Genomic DNA, 22,162 nt, shown 5'->3' on the forward strand with positions numbered 1-22,162 from the left:
TGCAAATGGAAGTTTTCCTATTGTTGTGTGCCTTTAATGAAGTAAACATGGCGTGTTAGTCACTTTAATGGCAATTTAAGAACTGAATGAGTAAGGCTACAAAATCTGTATAATGCACGATTTAAAGCGATAAGTCGAGAGTGTGGAATAAATATTTGTTCAATACATTTAAACTTTCCTCACGTAATAAACCTGTTTCTCAGAGGAGGAGGCTGCAGTTCCCCTATTTATTCAAGCGGGGTCACTACTGATCTTCTCCTTGCCTCAGCAATCCTGGAAGAGTTTTCTTCTTTCTGGCCACTAAACGTGACCCACACCTCGGTGCTTATGAATATTAATTTGCAAATATGACGCAATTTGCAATCAGTGCCACTGGTGAGGAGCTGGTACTGATTTGACAGGGCCGGTCCAACGCAGAATGTGGCCCTGAGCAATTCCTGATCTGCTCAGATATTGGACATAATCTAAATCCAAAATTATTCATACCTTATGCAAATATAGTTATTATTATTATTTCAACATCAATTTTTATTTCTGTTAACCTTTTTAGCTTTTTCCATCTAATATCATTACAGTAAATAATTGCAAATTAATTCACATTTATTTTATACAAAAGCGTTCCATATGATAAAAAAAAAAACATAAGTAAAATATATTAGTTAATTATAAGTTAATTAGTGTTAGCTAAATATTTATCATGTAAAAGTTGTTTAACCTGTGGCTGTATGTTGAACTATGGGATGTTTGATATGTTTGCAGATATCAAACATCCCCACAACATGATGCTGCCATTGCCATGTTTCACCGTGGGCACAGTGTGTTGACGGTGATGTACAGTGTTTTTGTTTTTTTTAGCCAAACATAGCGCCTTATAGCCTAAAAAGTACTTTTGATCTCATGTGATATGCCATATTTAAAACGTTTCACAATTAAAAGTACCTAAATCAACAGATTTCCTCAACTCTCCGTGGCTGCTTCTCTCTAGATCCACCATGTCAGTTTTTGAGGGTGGGATGTTGATACCCTAACCCTGCTATAAACTGCTCCACAACTTTCTCCCTGACCTGCCTGAAGTGTTCCTTGGTTGCTATGATTTTTCGTTTTTTCTAATGTTCTCAGGCCTTCACAGAGCAGCAGTTATCAGAGGAAAGGGAGCTGAATACAAATACACACCACAGTTTCCAGGTTGTATTTAGTAAATCTAACTAGAAAAGTACATCTAATTTCTCTAATATGTGCAACTTTGGGCTGGTTTATTAATAAAATCCCAATAAAAACATGAAGGTTTGTAGTTGCAATGAGCCAAAATGTGAAAATCTTCTGCAAAGCCTTTGGTTGGCTGAGCAATTTGAATTTGTGCCCTTTTTGGCAACTGTTACATCAAATCTTGATAGATTCTGGCATGCTAGCCTCCCAGAAGTCCCTCATTTCAGCTCCAGGTTTTAGTTCATGTGATAAAATTTCCAGGGCATCTCTTACACATGTTAAATATCCTTATGTTGCAGAAACTGCCGCCCTCTGTCGAGAAAAAGTAGGGCAAGCCCGCTTGATGTCTGCTCCGACCCTACCAGACGACCTCATTCTGCTTTCTCTTTTTCTTTTCTATTTTTTTTTTTCTTTTTTACTTTTCCAAATTCCCCCCTAAACAAAACAAGGCAAGGTGAACAAATAGGTTGTAACAACAGCACTTTGAAACAGTAGATTATTGTCCAAATTTAAAGCCATGCTGAGTTGTAATCGATACAGCCGGGGTTAGGCTGAGGAGGCCGAAGATGGATCAGAGAGGGATATGGAAGATGATAACTGCACAGACCACCGATGCTCTGCAATCAGGCCAAACATGACAGCTTGTAGACCCAACCAATTATTCAGCCCAGCCAAATCAATAGAGTTCTGGCTGATGGACGGCCATCATTTACTCAAACACATTTGCAAACACATAAATTATAGACCTGTTATGAAGTATGTGCAACCAGACATTTTTCTTCAGGTTTCACTAAATATTAAGCACATTTTAAAGGGGACATATTGTGCAAAATTCACATTTTGCACATTTTTGTACTTCCATTTGGGCTTCTACTGCCCAAGCGCTTAAAAAAACCACCTGGTTGTTTTTTGGCAATAAATGTTTTTTGATATCTCGAAAAAGAGACGTTTCAGAAAACGTCATGAATCTCCAAGCACTGCCCCTCAACCCCAACAAAGCCCAGCCTGTTACCTAGCAACCCAAGCGGAGCTCCAGCATGTTTGGTCAGCTGGTTTTACCATTGTATGTGCTGTACAATGGCTGCTAGAAAAGACAAGTGTTTTGTTGTTGACTTACATTTTTAGAAACGACTCACTGCATTTTTGTTGGTTGAGGATAAAGCTCTTCTGCTTTTCAAAGACGTACGGTTATTTACACGCAAGATGTACAGACTTGCTTATGTGATTTGATTCATATTTAGTTGTCTTGTTAAGGTTTTTCTAGTCCTAAACAGGGATAAAACCTGTTCCAAATAATCCCAGACCATCACATTTTCTTTTGTGTGTTCTTTTCCTGAGAGGTTTTGTTAGTTTTAATGGGAAATGTAATGTAACGGGAAAAACACCTTCTAAAAAGTTCCACTTTTGTTTCATCAGTTTAAGGAATATTTTCCCAAATGCTTTTTGGGATCATCAAAATGGTTTTTTTTGGCAAATTTTGAGATGTCAATATCACTTTTCACCTGGGAACTCTCCCATGAATTACAGCTTTTTTGCCAGGCTTCTGTGTCATTGTTGAATCTTGACCATTGATTTCTGCAGTGCTCTAAATGTTCTGGGTTCTTCTGTTGCCTCACAGATAAGTCGTCACTCTTGGAGTAATTTTGGTAGGCCAGCCTCTCCTGGGAAGGATTACCACTGTTCCTGTTGTGAGGTGTGGATTTAAGAAAGAGCCACAATGCAGAACCTTGAATCGACATTATAAAAGAATTCATTAGTAAAAAATTGAGGCCTTACAAAAACTGAGGCAGCAAGGTAGTAGATCAAAAATAACACTAGCAACGGAAAATAGACAGGTAGTAACAGAAGGAACCAATGGAGAACAAGTGAAAAGAGGAAGCTAAATATACTGAGGAGGGAGTGGAAAAGACAAAATGATCAGAAGAGCTAATTACAGGTGAATGGATGCAGCTAGGGATGGAGCAGGTTGGGGAAAATGAGGAAATTAGCAGTGTGGACGAGTTACACAATGGTACGTTGAGCTTTGGGGAGAAGACAAACAGAAACAGAACCAAAAGGAAAACAAAAGCAAATACTAATCTACTGAGATGAATCCAGAACATGAATAATGAGAATAACTAAACTAACACAAGGAATAAATTAAAATGTCCAGACATGAGAAAAACAAACAATAAAGAAATGGTCAAAACTGAAAATAACAAAAACTAAAAGTCCAAACATCTGAGGATCATAACAGTTCCATGTTTTCTCCATGTGTCTCACTGTGGTTCATAGGAATTCAAAAGCTTTAGAAATGGCCTCATAAGCTATTTCAGACTGATAGATGTGAGTTTGTTCATCTTTTGTTTTTTTTGGGGGGGGGGGGGAGATTGGAGCATAATGTGTTGAGATCTTCCAGGCTCTATTTCAGAGATTTCTTTGAGCTCTGGCAGTCATCAGGCGAGGGAATGTTGCTAGTGAAATGAAACCCATCGTCACTGTTAATTCATGATTAGAGTTTTTACAAACTACAAGAAGCAGAAATCGCACACTTTTCCATATTTTAACGTGACTGAAGCTTCGCTGACAGGCAGATAGATACATGGTGGTTTCAGTGAGCCTGTAAGCCCCATGAGATGAGTCACCTTCCTCCTCCCAAGACCCCCTGGGATCGTATCACAGCGAGCCTTGTCAGTAATGAGCTGCGACACACATTACAGCGTAGGTGATTCAAAAAAAAAAAAAAAAAAAAGCCAGGCTCACTCTGCAGATAAACGAGTCCCAGGGGAGCTGGGGTCGGAATGAGAGAAGCATCTCAGTCAGCAGATTGTCAGGTTGCACTCTCACCACGGTGCATCTGCCCGTCTCAACCCCTCACCCCGCCTCCAGGGGGCTCACCTGCGCCACGCCGTAGCCGTACGCCTCTCTTTTCAACACCTAGACCGTGCCCCGAGCCCTTGATTCGGGTTCGCAGTTCCAGATGTTATCGTCTGAGGCAGTGGAGATTGTAATTCAGCTCACATGTTGTCCATTTGTGGGGCTGTTAGCCATTGTTCTTGGCTGCTGTTGAGTTTTAATGCCCCTGACTCAAGGGCTCGGCAACAGAATCAGCGCCTTGCTACAGAAGTCCTCACAGTCCCTGCCAAGTCGCCTCCAGTCATCTACTCTCCACATGTTCAGCTCTTTTTCTCACTGATTCACTCCGACTGCGGCGTTGGCTTTATTCTTCTAACGGCTTATAATTTATTCTTTGAAAATTACACACATTTTGCTTCACAATACAATGCCATGTTTCTTACACCAAATTTCACTTAAAAGCATCAAATTCTAGGCTTCACTACTTCATCATTTCTGGAGTGCTGTGTAAAACCTCTAAGCCAAACCCAAGATTTTATATTTTTTTGCTTTAAAGGGGATCAAAGACATAAAGTCCAATGAAGAAAATAACTTTAAAAGATTATAAGAAAGTCTGGTATGCTTGTGAGGAAACTTTTCTTGGCTTATAAAGGACAAGCTACCCATTTAGACACTGCTTATAATCATGCAATAATATCTTACATTTTTAAAATTTAGTTTTGAATGCAGCACTTACAAAAGGTGTTTATTTCATGCGATAGATCGATGCAAAGTGGTGCAATATTGGGAATTGGTAATACAAGTTCACTAATAAAACCTGAAATGTCTGGATAGGTATTTCACTTTGATTCCCTAAAATAAAATCTAGTGCCACAATCAGTGTTACTTGTCTGCTGAAGTCAGAGCAATCACTTACTGTGTCTTGGTGAGAGGCTAACATCCAGCGATTCTTCCACAGATATACTGACAAACTCCTGAGAAGAAATTAAACAGAAAACAGGATTAGTAAATGTTCACTGGGTGGTTGTAATTATATGTTGAATATTTAGTTCTAAATGTATGAAATTTTCACTCAATTTAAGGTCCTTTTTTATTCAAGTTCAAAATGGTTTTTCAGTTAGTTATTTCTACCTTCACGCCTTGTAAAAATATTTTTTGCATTCATGTTTAAAATAGTTATTCTGATACTGTGACGTGTTAAAATGAGAAACTTTAATGATTGTAAAAACAATTCTTGCATTTAAAAATTTCCTCTATTTTAAATTCCAAATCTTTGGTATCAATTTTGTCCAACTTTTATATTCTTCATTTTATATATTTTATAGTTAATTTCCTTTTGGGAATAATAAAGTAATTTTGAATTTTCAAATTTATCTTCTAAAGTTGGATTTTATTTTTTCTATTTGAAACAAACATTTTGGCCCCAATTTACCTCCGTACTATATGGTCTGCAGCCTGGACGGCCACCGAAGGTTTGGAATGGACAGATGGAAAAAGGGAAGTATGTGTTTGTCTCAATTATTAATTGGTAGAAAATACGGGCAGCGTATGAAAGGTGGGGAGCAACCGTTGTCAAGGTAAACATGTCGAAGAGGACCAAAATCACAAACGAATCTACTGTTCATCTCAAATGTTTTAAATACGCTCTAAATGTTTCCCAAAGTCCTGTGAAAGTGCACAGAGCTGCCAGGACAGAAAGGACTAGTGCTATTTGATTTTCTCTGTGTAGAAGAAAAGTGTGGTCTCGCTCCCCGTTTTCTCATTAGACACTTCGATAAATTACCAGAAGTTCTGTGAAAAGCACAAAGGAAAGGGTACGGGGCTCTCAGGGAGCACATCTACACATCAAGAAAGGCAAATAAGTGGCTTTTAATGCGCTCGCTGAGTCAGACAGAGAAGCAAATGCCAAGCGCCCACAAGAGTACACAGCTGCTTCGAGCAAGTGTTGACAGCTATCTTTATAGGAATTAAATATTGCTCTGAGCCCCGCCCCGAGTAAACTGGCTCACACCTGTGACTCGGATCACTCAGGCTCAGACTCCACCTCCCTGACTCAACGCACGCCGCCGTTTGGCGCTCTCATCCCACCGCGAACTGTCAGAGCAGAGGAGACGCACCTTCAGAAGACAGACATGCTGACATCCCCCTCACACCCCGTCCACGTACACAACCACACGGCTGCTATCCTCTGGCTGGGAGTTCGCCTGCAGCCAGCTGGTACTGTCATGTCTGATAGGCTGGAACAGAGACAGAGAGGGAGGGAGGGGTGCAGGGAAAACTTCTGCAGCACAACGTGTTAGTAAGACGATGGATGGATGGATGGATGGATGGATGGATGGATGGATGGGTGGGTGGATGGGTGGGTGGGTGGGTGGGTGGATGGATGGATGGATGTTCTTCCTTTAAATCAAGTCTGAAAACCCACCTGCTTCTGAACCATAATGAATGAAACACTGACCAACATATTTGATGTGTATGATTTTGGTGATGGCTCTCATCAAAATGTAATGTTTGTTCAGTTATTGGTGTTTTCTTTATAACTGTAATTTTCTGTCTTTATTATGTAAAGCACTTTGAACCGCCTCGCTGCTAAAATGAGTTACACAAATAAACTGGATGGATTGATTGATTCCTTTCTTACATCAGTTTTTGATTTGTTCATTTTCTCCTTCCTTCCTTAATCTTCTTAAAAAATCTTAAAAATTCCTTAATTTCCTTCCATTTTTCCTTCCTTCTTTCCTTCCTTTTTTTGCTCACTTTTCTTCCTTTATTCCATCCTGTGTTCCTTTCTTCAGTCATTCCTTTATTCTTTTGCTTATTCATTCCTTCTTTTGCTCAGTCCTTCCTTTGTTCAACCCTTCCCTCCTTTGTTCTGTCATCTGTTTGTTCCTCTCTTTTTTCCTTCCTTTGTTCCTTCTTTTGTTCACTCACTCCTTCATTCCGCTTTTTCTTCCTCTCTTCTTTTTACATTCCTTCCTTCAATCGTTCCTTCCTTCTTCAGTGTTTTCCTTCCTTAGTTCGTCCATTTGTTTATTTGCTCATTCCTTCTTTCTGCTGTTCTTTTGTTTCTTCCTTTCTTCTTTCACTTGTTCCTTCACTCATTTCTTCGTTTAAAAGTACTCTTACTGTGTTAGTTATCATTCTCAGTCCAAAGAGCCCCCTTGGGGGTTGGGCCCGTCAACGATGAAAGTCTAGCTCCACCACTGCTTCCGCTACATGACACCCCAAAAAACCCTTAATTTGTACAATGACTTAGACACGCTTTCTTTTTTCAAAACGATGACTACTGCTTTTGTTTAAATGCAACATTGGATCCTCAGTTTGTTCTCTAGTAGGTACAAAAAAAATTAATAACATAATTTTATAGTTTTAGTATTTTTTGTCTTGCTTTAATAGTTTTGGTGGTTTGGAAGCCACTGCCTCACACAAAAAAAAAACATGAATTGTTCTTGTCATTCCTGCTATAAAGAAGCACCGCTTCACACATGTTCCCTTCAGCATGACCTGCAGAACCCTGCTTCATTTGAACAGGACATTGTGAAGTCCTCACAATCACAGCCTCAGAGATTAACACCCATCCAGGGAACCCTCGCCTGTTGCATGTTTTATTCACAACCCCTCTCTGTGCATTATCATACATATTTATAGACATAACTGAATCTACATGTGTGCACACATGCATGGAGGTGCAGTCTGAGCCACTTGCAGAGGTTCAGCCTCTCCCCGAGGGCTGAAGCTGTCGTTCCAGTCCTTCGCAGCGGTTACTGTTCGCATGTATCTCATGGATCGCCTCTTTGTGTGAGCCTCTGTGACTGAGATTGACTGATAGGCGACAGCCGCAGGGCAGGAGCGCGTTGAGTCATCCGAGGGTGCGGGGACGTGGGTGGGTGGATGGAAGGGGAAATTGGTGGAAACATTTTTTTAGGCGGAGAGGAGGGGTAGGAAGAGACGGAGTCAGGTGGAGGTAGGCTGTCGATCAGGCTGCCACTTGGCCTCATGGGAAACTGGTTGCAACGCTGCTGGAGGGTACACAGTTTGAGGAAGCTGGAATAATGTGGGGAGAGGGGAAGCGGGGCTCAGGAGAGAAGGGTAAAAGGTTAAAACACAAAACTCTGGAGTCATCTCTAATTTCTTTATGCTTAGTTTCCAAGGTACCAGAGTTTCCTGTAATCTTTAAATGTGATCCCTATGGATTGTTCCTCCGGCTTTTTATGAAGTTTTTCCTGGACTTCAGCTACTTATTTCAGAGAAATGTTTTCTCTTTTATCGCCTGTCAACCCTGACCTATGAATTAATTAGATAAGCTTCATAGCTTAACAGATAAACCAAGTGCTGAGTCTACAAAAGGACTTTCCAAACGTTTCATGAAGTTTAAAAAAAGATTATACAAGATATTTGTTTATCCAGGCTTGGTTTCTTGTCCAAATCACAAAAGCGATAACATTGATTTCAGCAAAGTGTGTTGTGGTTTTCTGCAACCTTCTTAGTTTATTTACCTTCAGTTTGTTAAAATCATTGTGTTTAGAGTTTACATATTTTCACCGCTGACCACTGTAGGAATATCTGCTGAAGAGGCTCAATGTAAAAGACTTTTCTTATGAAGATAGCGTTATCTTACATTATTATTCTATTGCTTTTACTCTAGAACAGTAAGGAATTACCCAATGAAATATGCTATGGAAACCTTGTTACAAGTCAAGAGCCACTATTTTTCATTGAACACCTTAACATTCTTGCTAGCTTTGAAAACATTTAGTGTGCTTAACTTCCTCTATATGAATTTTTCCAGATAAATACTAAAGTGATAACTTACGTGCCTGTTTTGTAAGCTTACAGTTGAATAAAGTTCAATATCTGTGTCCTCCAACAGTGGCTCTCCTCTTGCCGTTCTTCCACACACATTGCGGTTTGTAGCTAGAATGTCAAAAATGGGAAAATATTGATGATCAGTTTAAGAATGATGCATCTTTCAGGTCCTTAGTGCATTTTTCTTTTTTATTAAAGAGGTTCCTGTGAAAAGCTGCGATAAGAAATGAGTAAAAAGCAGCCAAAGTGCAACAAAAACTTTTGAAAGACAAATAAGCCTTGAGAGCGACTAATGAAAATTGCAAGACGCTAAATCTTAGAGGAAAAAATAGATATTTTAAGGTTGCTTTTAAACTCAGTACCGGTTAATGTGGAAGATGCAACAGCAAAGAGTTATTGGTTTAATAATTCTGCATTAAGTGAAGAATCAATGGCACCACTTGAAAAAAATCAAGATGCAACTGAAAGATGGAGAATTTTCTGCAACACTTTAAGCAGATCGGGGAAGAATTTCAAATGTAATTTGTTACCATTACTAGAAACGAGGGCTTGTTGTTTGCCTGAACACATCCTCCTTCACGCTGGATTTACAAAGTCAGGTTTGGTCTGTGGTGGGAAAAGGAAATAGAAAAACTCTGCTGTCGTTGCCAGAGCAGAGAGTCAAATGCCAAGGCTGCTTCTTTCAGCTGGGAGATATAAGCTGTTGTAAATGTCGAGGGTCAAGTTGGGGTATTATTTCGCTGCTAATGTTCCTCCGGGTCAAAGGTAATTTAATACCTGCTCAAAATGACTGCTCAGACACCATATTGCTTATGAAATCTACTAATAATGCTCCTCTGGATTAATAAAAGCTTTTAGACTCCAGAAAAGATGTTCTGTGGACTCTTCTGCATCCACAACACATTCACATCCACCTTTTGGACCAATCATTAGCACTGCAGCCAGCTTTCGTATGCTTCTGACCTTTCGCTGATAGCCCCACTTTGGCCCTGTACTTTCTCAAAAGCATTACAAACATTTTTGATGATGTAATATTGTAATAAAGAAATGACATTTTATGGCATTTAGTTAAAGCGTGTGCATTTGGAGGAGAGGAGGAAAAAAAAAATCCCCAGCAAGAATATATTAATTCAGCTGGCATTCATCAAAATTACATTAGTTTCAGCCGAACCCAGTGTGAATTTAGAAGACTCAGACGGAGAGGCTTGTAAATATGACTTCACTGTAATTCAAAAGTGGCCACAGGTGCAGCTTCATGCATTTATTAAAAGGAAATTTGAATTTTGGAGCTGTTAAATGACAGGTTGTTCTGATGCCAGTCTGTACATTTAGTTCATTACAACCAGTAATAAACGATTTACTGGACTTTAACGAGGGACACCTTCTCCTCTGAGACATTTCTGAAGAATCCTACAGAACTCGGAGAATAAGTTGTTCCTTGATTTTTGAGGAGGCATTTCTGCATCTAAACATCCATGCAGTGACATCAAAATGCATTTATGCCCTCGCAGACCTCTTCTCTTTTTGCAGTTTTTTATTTCACACTTTAACGTTTCAGAACCAACAAATTTTAACAAATCTGTGAAAGATAACCTGCATTTTTCAAGTAATAATTTACATTTGTTAGTAATTAAACTAACAAATGTTATTTGAATTCTGTGTTTATATCTTCTTATAAAGTGAACAAGATACAACTGGTATTGGTAGGTCCAAGATTTACGAAAACCAGAACCCCAAATTGTTTTTATCTCCACTGGGGGGAGCTCTCCAGCTATAAACTAATGTTTCATAAAACAATGAACCCTTGGTGTTACTTAATTCATGGGATGATTTTGAATACACTTCCCAGGCAAATAGTTTGTGTTTTGTTTACTTCAGCTAGTATTGTTAACTTTCCAGCTGACGTTATCAGCTAAACGTTTACATGACCATAAAAGATAAACTAACTGGTAAAGTGAATTTTACAATCTCATCTCAGTATTTTTCTTATGTGTGTTCAACTTTTCTTCTCTGCATTCAGGCCTACAGGAACCCCCAGGTGGAACATGTTCCCACAGCTCTGTGAATCAGGCAGATAAGATCAGGTTTAACACTCCTTTTCTGTCGCCATCTTAAATACTGCCAAGTTAAACTCTAAGAGATTAAATATTCTGTTCTTTACACAGATATGTTCTTATTATATGTCATAAGCAGCGGTAAACACCAAAACTTAACCTTGATATCAACAAAGATGTATTTTCTGACTGACAAAATGTCTTTTATTGCTGCCATTAACTACACTTTTTTATTCTCTACATAGAAGGTACACCTGGCCTGGCACTGTGTTTAACAGACTCCTTCCTGAACTGGGCCGGTCAGCTCAGCTATGATACACTTGGTCATGTTCTTCTGTGTTTATCAGCTGAATTTAGGAGTTATCACTGGCTCAGAGCTTCTGTTATTCACCTATTCATGATTTTAGACATTTTACATAGGAACAAATGTGGGAATGCCCAACTATGTTCCTCAACAAAAGCGTAATTCTTTTAAAAATTATTTTACACAAGATTTTAAAATGTCATTTTTTGTTTGATTATATAAATTCTAAGTGTTGCTAAAATTTAGATTGAATATCTACACATGTCCAAATATGCTCATTTAAACTGAATATTTTCCAGATGCTATAATTGGTGTCATTTCCACAAATTATATTTTACCTGATTGCCTCTGGTGTCCTTTTAAGTGTCCCCGATTGGACATTATTTATCCAGGTCGAAACCACAGGCTCCATTTACCTTTATTATTTTTAAAAACTTGTAGAGAAAATAATATATTCACCAGAGATTCATGTCTAGCATTTAAAATTAATTTCGGATGGATTGATGAATTAGCTATCAGGTTAATTTAATTTAGTGTAAGTGCCATTTAAGAAGATTTAATCTCTTTTATATAGAAGTGACTGAAGGATTAGTATATGGATTAATGTTGCTATTTAAAAGTTGAATAAAATCCAGAAATGAGATGGTGAAATTTTATGCAGAAGAGTATTTTTGAAGAGTGAAAGGAGACATTTAGTTCACTTTTAATCAAGGATGTTAAAGAGTAATCTGCAAGAGCCAAAACAAGGAGGGATGATTAAACAAAAATGTTATATTTTGTTCTTGCCCGCGGTAAACACTTGATCCGTTAATTGACTCCTTTTATAGAGGCTGTGAGAAAGTTTCAAGGTAAAATTGAGCACGTCCCCATAACGAGAAATACTCTGATCGGAGTGCAGAAGAAACAGAACAAATGCTACACTGCAAAAACACTCAATCTTACCAAGTATTTTTATCTAGTTTCTGGTGCAAATATCCCATTACATTTGAAATACGACAAATCTAACTTATAAGTAACTTTTCAACAAGATGTAGGAGCTTGTTTTAAGTCAATGCTTTCTTAATACTGATTTTAAAAAGTACTAGTTCCACTGGCAGATTATTTCACTATAACAATACATTTTCTCCATGTGATAAAAAAAATAACCTGCCAGTGGAACTAAAACTTATACAAAAAAAACAAACTTCAAAACATTTTGTGTTTTCTAAATGTAAAGTTTACTATAGCAACCTTTTCTTGTCATTTGTGGTGAAAACTATTACTCATTGAGATCAGTGTTTCGCCCATCTGCTAACCTGGGACGTGTACATGTTGCAGACAGTGCTGACAGTTGTACAAACAGCAACGTCTTTCTGTTTCTCAAGGTGTTACTTCCTGGCATGTGGTCAAAGCCTTTGGCAAAAGTTAGAGATTCGTTCTGGCGCAACAGCTGCAGAAATAATAGATGCTGACAGCAAGTGTCATTCTGAACTGCTTACATGAAATATGAGTAATTGTCAATTTATGAAAGCAGTTTTAAAGCAGGTTGAAGAAGAGGCGGGACAAAGTGAATACGAGGTGAGAGCTCAAAACAGCTAAATACCAAAATTGGCTGGTATTTATTTTATTTTTTTTAAAAGTGTGGTTAAATTTAATAATCGTGCCTTTTAGGCAACACATTTGGCAACAATTTAGCTGTAAGGTGAGCCGCTGAAAAGGGGTTAGCTGAAGATAGACTTAGATTATGAAAATGAATCAGAAATGAACTATTCCACAATGTTTTATGAGGTTATTTTAAAGACAAAATTGTTGTTAGTTTTGGCACTAAGACGTCTGGACAAATTAGTAGAATGTGATGCTGTTGAAGATCATAGTAAATAATCAAAGAAATATTCTAGAAAATTATATTTTTTCTACAAATGTCATGAAAAGGATATTTATTTACCTGCCATTGATACTGGGACCATGAGACTTTTATTGTGGTGGCTCTTAATGGACCTTACCACAGGGGCCGCTTTTCATTGGCTGATGCCCATTCTACGTGGTCACGTGCGTGGCCGTCTCACAAACAGACCGTTAACTTCCCGTTAGCTAAGTACAGCATAATGGCAGCACTGATACAACTTCTACACCTTGAAGCCTGTCTGCTACACAGTCTTACGTTAGCTAAACAGATCAATATGCAATGTGTACTGTATCTGACATACACTAAAGATTTTATTTTAGCAGAAAAGGCTTTGGACTAAACTGTTACTCGTGTTAGCCACGCTAGCACCAAGTACAGCTAGTCAATCAACCATCGCTGTGTTCAGGGAATCGCTGATTAATAATCGAGAAATAAATATCAAGCCTGGAAACTTGATATCGTAACGGACTGAATGTTATGTTTTTATGTAATCTTCGCTCGTCTTGCGGGGCGCAGGCGGTTGCCACGGTAACAGGTGTGCTTAAACTACAAAGAGAGAGAGAGAGAGTAAAAAGGTAGGAGTGGTTTTGAGTTGATCACTTGTTCGGGTTATTTTACCTTTGTTTCCCTTTGCTGTGGCGCATTACAGCCGCTGTAGTTTCTAAACGTTGGACTAATTACCTCGTTCGTTTGTGAGTTTACGTCATTCACAACAAACATCAAATAGAACAAATACATTTCATAAAATTTTAACAAACAAATGGCTTCTACCGCGATAATTATGTGAAATTAAATTAATTACATCCCAACTTCAGAAGATTTGCCTTTACCTTTACAGAGCTCTTTGGTTCCTCCTATCAGTCTGTAGCTTCTCATATTGACGTCATCAAACCAAATTTCAGATCTACCATAACTGACTGACACCTGCTGGCCTCAGGTTTGCAACCAGCTTGTGACTGAGAAACCAGTAACCTCCTCCCAGATGATGACTTGAACTTGTTAGTTCCTCTGTCCATTGAAGTAGCTGATATATTGTGAAAATCCGGTAGAAATGATGCACTAATCGAGTCACATTTACATAGAAACAAGGCGCCGCGAGGCTTTGTTTGTGAGACTTGCGGTCACGTGGGTCGGTTGTGGGCGGAGCTTGGTAAGGTCCATTGATAATGTTGAAATAATCTCAGGATCAGTGAATTTTGAAAAAAAAAACAACTATACAATAATTACCTAATGAAAGGGAAAAAAATAAATCACCCTTTATGTCTGAGTAGCTCAAAGTTCTCAATTATTTGTGCTTCTAGCTCAGAAGCATGTTGCTATGTTGCTATGCTAATGTCGATGTATAAAAAGTGGAGGTGAGTTTTTGCTTTGTTCTTTTGCAGTTTTTTACTTTTTGTCACTTTCTATAGCTGCACTAGATGCTTATAAAAATAGATGCTTATAAACACACAAGCTGTCTTGTTCTGTGCAGCTGCCAGAATAACATTTCGGCGAGGTAGCTAATATAGTTAGCCACCAAACGCTGCTTCCTGCTCAAGCTGTTCAGCCTCACTTCTTCTTGTCGTTTACCTAAAAATCTTGGTTGAGTGTTTGAAAGATATGTCTTCTATATGAAAGTGCTGGCTTTGTGTGGTGTTGTGGTGTCTGAGCGTTCATGTTTTATTTCACAGTCTAAACCTGGAAATGCTAATGCTAGTTTGCATAAATGGAAACTAAAAGCAAACAAGTTTTTTCCTGAAACTAGCAGCTAATAAGAGCACAAACTTTGAAAGTTGCTTTGAGTTAGCTGTAAACATTAGCCACCAAAAACTTCTTCCTGTGCTTATGGTTACTTAATCTAGTCATTTATCTATAAAATGTTATTGAATTTTGCTTTAAAAAATTCACATGCTGTTTGTTAAACAATGCTCAAGTGTGGGTGGGTTTTCTTAGGATACTATGGTATCCACCCACAGTCAAAATCAATGCATTGCCTCAGGTGTGTGCAAATGGGTGTTTGTCTGATATGTCTTTACACTTTCCTAGCAATAAAGTGGTGTACCAGTAAAAGCTACAAGTAGAAAACTGATAGATAGTTTCTTATTTTAGGGGGTCCAGGAAGAAATTAAATGAATGTCCTCGCAGATTATTTTGTATATAAAGCCATGCATTGCACTGTTTCTATTTTTTCGTATTTTACTGTAAGCTGAATTTTCTTCAACCCCTGGAGCCGCCATCCTCTCGTCCTACTTTGCTTGATTTTACGGTTGTTAAGGTAACCACTCCATTATGGGCCTAATAGCTCGAACAGAACAATGCAAGTCATAATTCTGACAGATTTCCGTATGGCTTGCAGGAAAATCACTGTCATTATAATTGTGATTACATGTGTGTACCTCAGCATGAGCGTGTGGTTGGGCACCCGGTGTGTGTTTTTAAATGGTCGGCTTCTGACAGCACAAAGAGGGTTAGAATAGCAACCACTCTGGAGTGTGTTTCAAGCTGCTTTTTCCCTCCAGATTCCAACTGTTCCGAAGGCAACTAAAACTGGACCGGAGACGCAGAGGAGGCAGGATAGAATTTAATCCTGTGGAGGGTTTTTGTTAACATGATATTGTAATTTCGGAAAACATATAAGAAAGTGTCACCAGAGGCAAAAAAAATAAGAGATACGCTGGGAAAAAACGTCAGTCAGTTTGACTTACAAAATGTTTCAGTCTGACGATTCAGCACCTATGCTGATATTGACTAAAACGTTATGATGGAAATCTTTTTTAATAAAACTCAGCATGTAGTTTCTAGACAGAGATGTATAGGAGCTAGCTTTGTTCAATGTCAACCGTAGGTGCAAACATTAAGAGGGATATTTTTTATGAAACTGCTCTTTACAGTTAAGAATGCCGGCACAGACAAAGACTACAGAAAGTCTCACACAGAACAATACCAGTCAACATTTGACAGGTTTCTGTATGACTTGCTGGGAAGTCCTTGCATTGTAATTAAGATTGGAAATGCATATAGCAGCATGAGAAGGTACTTAGGCACCTGGTGTGTGTATTTTAAACGGTCTGCGTCTGACAGCACAGACAAAGAGGGCAGAATGAAAACCGTACTTAAATCTGTTGCACGCTGCTTTTTCTTTAGATTATTCAGCTATTTAAGATTTCTTTTCTTTGAGAGTTTTCATAGTCAGACAGTAGGAGGTTGATGCAGAAGCACGAGGCCACAATCTTCAGGTTTCTTCTGTTTTTGTTTTAGGCCATCTAGAGTAACATGACCTGGATAAATAGAAAAATCTGTCTGTTTTATTTATTATAGGAAAAACATCTGCCCAAACTAACTTACCCTTATTTGAAAAAATTATTCCCCCTTGGTTCAATCATAAAGTAAATGTAAAAAATACATATTTTTTGGCATTGACAAAAAAGTTAAGATATCAATCTGTCTTGAAAGGATGCAAAGTCATTTCTAAAGCTTTGTGACTCCAATGAACCACAGTGAGAGCCATTATTTACATTTAGAGAAATTATGGAATGGTGGTGAACCTCAACAGGAGTGGCTGATACCAAAATTACTCCAAGATGTTAACAACTTATCCAAGAGGTAAAAAAACAGAATAATGTATAACATTGCCTGAACGTTTGGTCCACCAGTTCACCGATTATCTTCCAAAGTGTTGGTGTTATCAGAATGTTTTGTCAAATGCGATATGAGTCAGTGAGTTGTTTTTGGTCAGCAGAGGTTTCAGTCTTTTTTTTTTTTTTGAATGATATTAACTGAGCTGGACCAATGCAGATGAGGCCTGTAGTTCTTTCCCTGTTTCTCTGACCTCTTGGATGAATTGTCTATAATTTTGGAATGGCTTTGGTAAGCTAAGCACTCATGGGAAGGTCCACTGTAGAAGACTGTGTGCGTCTAAGCAGGCGCTAAATCCAGATCTCTCGTCAATCGACTCTTCCTCGGTCAGAAGGACTAGGGCGACTCCAATGGTGCAGCTCAAAAGTTTATTGATGTTTCGTATATGAGTGTGTGTGTGTGTGTATGTGTGTGTGTGGTTATCTGAAACAGAAAACAATAAAGGTACATATTAATACCCATGCAAGCAAAACACAGATACACGTAGATACAGGACGAAAATGGCCTGCAGCACCACAGAAATCCACTGGAGGGCACCACAACATTACAAATGAACAGTCGGGTAAATGCAACAAACATACAAATGACAAAAACCGTCAGAACACATGAAATGAATGGTAATTCCCTCATATACTAATGCAATAACAATATGTATCTGGTAAAGTATAGTATAACTTGAGCTATCATAATTAAACGCTTGGATTGTCGGCAGCCAGAGAAACACGAGGACGCCATCACCTCCTGGGCCAACAATCGACACAAACGCAAATATAGAACATGAAATTGCACACTTACATCATAAAAACGCACACAGGTTTCGTACACAAAGGACCCAAGATAGGTTGATAGTGGATGTCAGCGGATGCCACTTCCATGCCACCGAGCCACACAGTAGCACAGAAAAACAAGCCACCCAGCTACGTGAAACGGAATCACAAAATGAACAGATGCATCTTGGGTAATGTAGTAAACTAAACTAACAGACGGACTTTTAACAGCCGCCCCTGTATTTGCAACAAATACACTCATACAAAGTCCGCTAGTTGGAAGGACGATCCAAATCTTCAGGCACTTCAGGAAGCTCCACCAGTTTGGTTACCGGGCGAATGTAGAGACTGTCCTTGACCTTCACCTCAGCAGCTCGAACGACGCCATCCGTCCCAGGGAAGACCTTGGCGATGGTCCCGACAGGCCATAGTCCTCGGGGAAGGTTGGAATCAGCGATCATCACAATTTGTCCCACAGCAGTATTATCAGTAGATTTTATCCATTTCTGTCTTAACTGAAGTCCTGGGAGGTAGTTCTGGATGAAGCGTTTCCAAAAATGATCACTGACAACCTGACTGTGTTGCCATCTTCTCTTGGACAGGGCACCATGAGGACCATACACTGCTTGTGGTAATCCTGCATCCCGCCGCCCCATTAACAGAAGGTTTGGCGTGATGGGGTCCGGGTCAGCCACATCAGAGGAGGCATAACCGAGAGGTTTAGAGTTAAGGATGCCTTCAACCTCCATGAAAGCTGTTAGAAGCACTTCCTCTGCCACAACCTGGTCTTTCAGAACAACTTGTAAAGCTGATTTGACTGACCTGATTTCCCTCTCCCAGGCTCCCCCAAAGTGAGGAGCATGCGGCGGGTTGAAGTTAAAGTTGATGGTCTGTTTGGCTAACTGTTGCTGCAACACTGGGGCCATGTTTTCAAAGGCGCTCTGCAATTCTTTGTGGCCTCCCCTGAAATTGGTGCCTCTGTCGGACCACAGCTCATACGGCTTTCCCCGGCGAGCAATAAACCTGCGTAATGACATCAGGAAAGAGTCGGTGTCAAGGCTAGGGAGGAGATCCAAGTGAACACATCGAGTGGTCAGACATTTGTAGATGATCCCCCAGCGTTTTTCTCTTCGACGTCCAATCTTGACTAGGTAGGGTCCAAAACAGTCTACGCCTGTAGACCAGAATGGGGGTTTGTAGAGTCTCAGACGAGCTGAAGGAAGGTCAGCCATCTTTGGTGTGGAAGGTGAGGCGCGCCATCTCCTACATTCCACACACTGGTACTGGTGTTTCTTAATGGCCTGTCGACCTCTGAGAATCCAATATGTGCGCCGTATCTCTGCATAGAGTCTCTCTGCACCTGGGTGAAGCAGCTGGGAGTCGTAGTGCTTTATGAGGAGACGAGTCAGAGGATGATCAGGAGCTAACACAACCGGATGGATGCTGTCGGGGTCTACATCTATAGCTTGGCGCAGGCGGCCTCCAACTCTGATCAGTCCACTGATGCTGTCATATTCAGGGGAAAGAGCACTAAGACGACTGGTTGAGCGGACAGAGTCACCTGCATGGAGGGCTCGGACCTCTTCTGGGAAGCTGTCCTTCTGTGCAGAGCGAAGCAGCTGAGTCTCTGCCTCTAGACGCTCAGCAGCAGTGAAGGAGGTGGCAGCTGTCCCATGTAGAGATTGGTGAGTGGCCAGAGCCAGGTCCTCTAATGATGTGCTCTGTGCAGGATCTGGTAGATTTTGAGATATAGATGTGAAGCTACAGAAAGCAGTCTTTCTGAGTTCGTCACTGCCACAATCTGGAAACTCTGTTGGGGGTTTTGGCCAGGTGTCAGGAGTCTGTGTGAGAAAGTGTGGGCCCTGTGACCAGCGGCTGGAGATAGTGAGCTCTGACAGTGGTTTCCCTCTTGTGATGTCATCAGCTGGATTTTCATCAGAGTTCACATACCCCCACTGCTCTGAGGAGGTCAACTCCTGTATTTCACAAATCCGAGTCCCAACAAAAACTTTGTACCTACAGGAACTGGACTGGATCCACTGCAGCACTGTAGTAGAATCCGTCCACAGGTAGATAGAGTGCAGGGGTAATGAGAGTTCAGTCTGCAGAACTTTGGCTAGTTGGGCTCCGGTCAGCGCAGCACACAGCTCCAGTCGGGGAATCGACACCTGTTTGCGGGGTGCAACTCTTGAGCGTGCCATGATGAAGGAGGTGGAGATGTGCGCCTGTTGCTCTGTGGCTCTCAGATAGGCAGCAGCCCCATAGGATCTCTCAGAGGCATCACAGAAGATGTGAACCTCGTTTGTAGCACCAGTGATGCTGTGCGGGCTGTAGCAGCGAGGGATGCTAATCTGCTGAAGATTAGACAGTTCTTCCTCCCATTCAATCCAGGACTGAAGCAGATTTCCTTCTATGGGCTCATCCCATCCTCTCTCTGTACTCCACAGGGCCTGCACAATGAGCTTTGCTCTTGTGGTATAAGGACAGATATAACCCAATGGGTCATACTGACTGGCTAGCACCTTATAAATATTGCGCAGCGTGACAGTTGTGTAGGACACTGGGCGATGCTTGTATCCCAGGACATCAGTTGGGCAGTGCCAGCTGAGACCCAATGTTGACTCCTGTGGATCAAGGCTGTTGAAGTTCAACCACAGTTCACAGCTTTCTGACCTGGCCGTACTGGGCAGATGGGCAACCACTTCAGGGAGGTTACTGGCCCACTGTCTTATTTCAAATCCACCTTGGAGGAGCAACTCTCTCATCCTGTTGATGAGCAACTTGGCCTCTTGTGGGTCAGAGAGGGACTGCAGGCAGTTGTCAACATAAAAGGCTGTATGTACAGATTCATAGATGTCCTTATGAGTGTCTTGATGATCCTTCACGTGTCTCTGAAGGGCAAATGTAGCACAGCAGGGGCTACACGTTGTCCCAAAGGGCAAGACTCTCCACTCATATACATCTGGGAGCCTCTCTGTTTCACCATCTCTCCACAGAAACCGTAGCAGGGGACAGTCTTCAGGGAGCAGGCGGATCTGGTGAAACATGGCCTTTATGTCTCCGCTCACTGCCACAGGATACTGACGGAAGCGGAGGAGTACACCCAGTAATGTAGGCCCCAGTGGAGGGCCTGGCAGGAGGTAGTAATTTAGGACGGTGCCCTGGAACTCAAAAGAGCAATTAAAGACCACCCGAGCCTTGTTGTTATGGTGTACCATATGGTGTGGCACGTACCAAGATTCAGTAGAACTATGAATCTCTTCTGGAGTCAACTTCACCACATAACCAGAATCAACCAACTTCTTGATCTCCTGGTTGTATGTGTGGGCCAGGTCCGGACGTTTCATCAGCTTCCGCTCTGTGGACCTCAGCAGGCCTTTAACTACTTCTGGAGGGACGTGCATCCGAGGGAAGTCCTTCTTCCTCAGCAGAGGAGTGGCATATCTCTCCACGCCATCTACAGACATCCTGATGGTCTTAGTCTCTAACATGGCTATGGCTTCTCTGTCCTCCTTTGAGCGTGTGACCTCCTTCTCAGGTCTGTGTATGGGAGCGTCTAGTTGCCACAGACGTTGAACGTCCTGATGCAGGGCCTCAGCAGGAGAAAGGCATGATATATTCAGGCAGTGCATGTCTCCCTGCTGTGTAGGCATACTACTGCTTGGACCTTGAATGGCCCACCCCAGCTTGGTGCAAACAGCGACAGGAGCACGGGCTGGGCCTCGTCTGACTGGACGGACAGGAGTTATAAGGTGAGCATTGTCTGAACCGATTAACACAAGAGGCTGTATCTGCTTGAATCCCTCCAGCTGCACTTGCTGCAAGTGGTGATACTTCTCCTTCAAGAGCTCCACTGGACATGACTGTTCAGCTAGGCTGAGCTGTTGAGCAGTAAAGGCCTGTGTTATTTTATAACGCAGTTTTGGTTGGGCCTTCGGGGACACCTGGAATGAGACGTTGCCTCCCTTTATCTGGATCACATCTTGACGGATGGTGCGCAGAGATAGAGTTTCCTCTTCTGGTGATAAGCCTAATAACTTAACTGCAGCTGGGAGTATGATGGTTTTCTCTGAGCCGTCGTCGAGGAGAGCATACGTGTCTAGAGATTTCCTCTGATGGTGTAACTGAATGGGCACAACCTTGAGCATTACACGGCCAGAGTGACTGACAGGACCCAAAATTACTCTGCTGGTACTCACTGTTAGGATGTTAGGGTCCCGCCTTCTAGCCTCAGCCAGGTCATGAAGCACTAATAAGTGCTGTTCTCCACAGGTGGTGCACGGCTTCTTCAGAGTGCACTGTTCTGGAGTGTGTTTACGGCCGCAGCGCCAGCATTTGGATTTATCCTTTAGCCAAGTGGCGACAGCTGTGAGGTCTAGCTTCTTAAAGTTTACACAGCCACTGAGGTAGTGTTCTGTTCCTTCACAGTATGGGCAATAGGGCTTAAACTTCTGTTTCTTCTTGGAAGGGGAAGAAGGACTCACAGTGTCTGCCTTAGTGTCTGTCTTTGGCTGTATTTGAGCAGGATCTGAGCCATAATATATGGATGCAGACTTACTCTGTGCTTTAGATCCTGTGGGTGCTCTGAAGTTACTTCTCTCCAATCGTGGTCTGTCTGATGACTGAGGCTGAGTCGCTTGCCTGGATAGCTGAAGAACGTGGGACTTGCGTTCGAGCCATTCAGAGAGGT

At 41.1% G+C, this 22,162-nt stretch overlaps 1 long non-coding RNA gene across 1 annotated transcript; it reads right to left on the reverse strand.

Annotated features, from left to right (window-relative positions):
• Positions 1-4,668: 4,668 nt before the first annotated feature.
• On the reverse strand, positions 4,669-17,962 carry LOC116732190 (uncharacterized). The gene is made up of 3 exons (XR_004341728.1): positions 17,501-17,962; positions 16,966-17,128; positions 4,669-4,679 (listed from the first exon to the last, which is right to left on the reverse strand). It is a non-coding gene; the product is annotated as an uncharacterized LOC116732190 (long non-coding RNA).
• Between the last annotated feature and the right edge of the window lie 4,200 nt (positions 17,963-22,162).

Source organism: Xiphophorus hellerii, chromosome 14 (assembly GCF_003331165.1).
Source record: "Xiphophorus hellerii strain 12219 chromosome 14, Xiphophorus_hellerii-4.1, whole genome shotgun sequence".
NCBI lineage: Eukaryota > Metazoa > Chordata > Actinopteri > Cyprinodontiformes > Poeciliidae > Xiphophorus > Xiphophorus hellerii.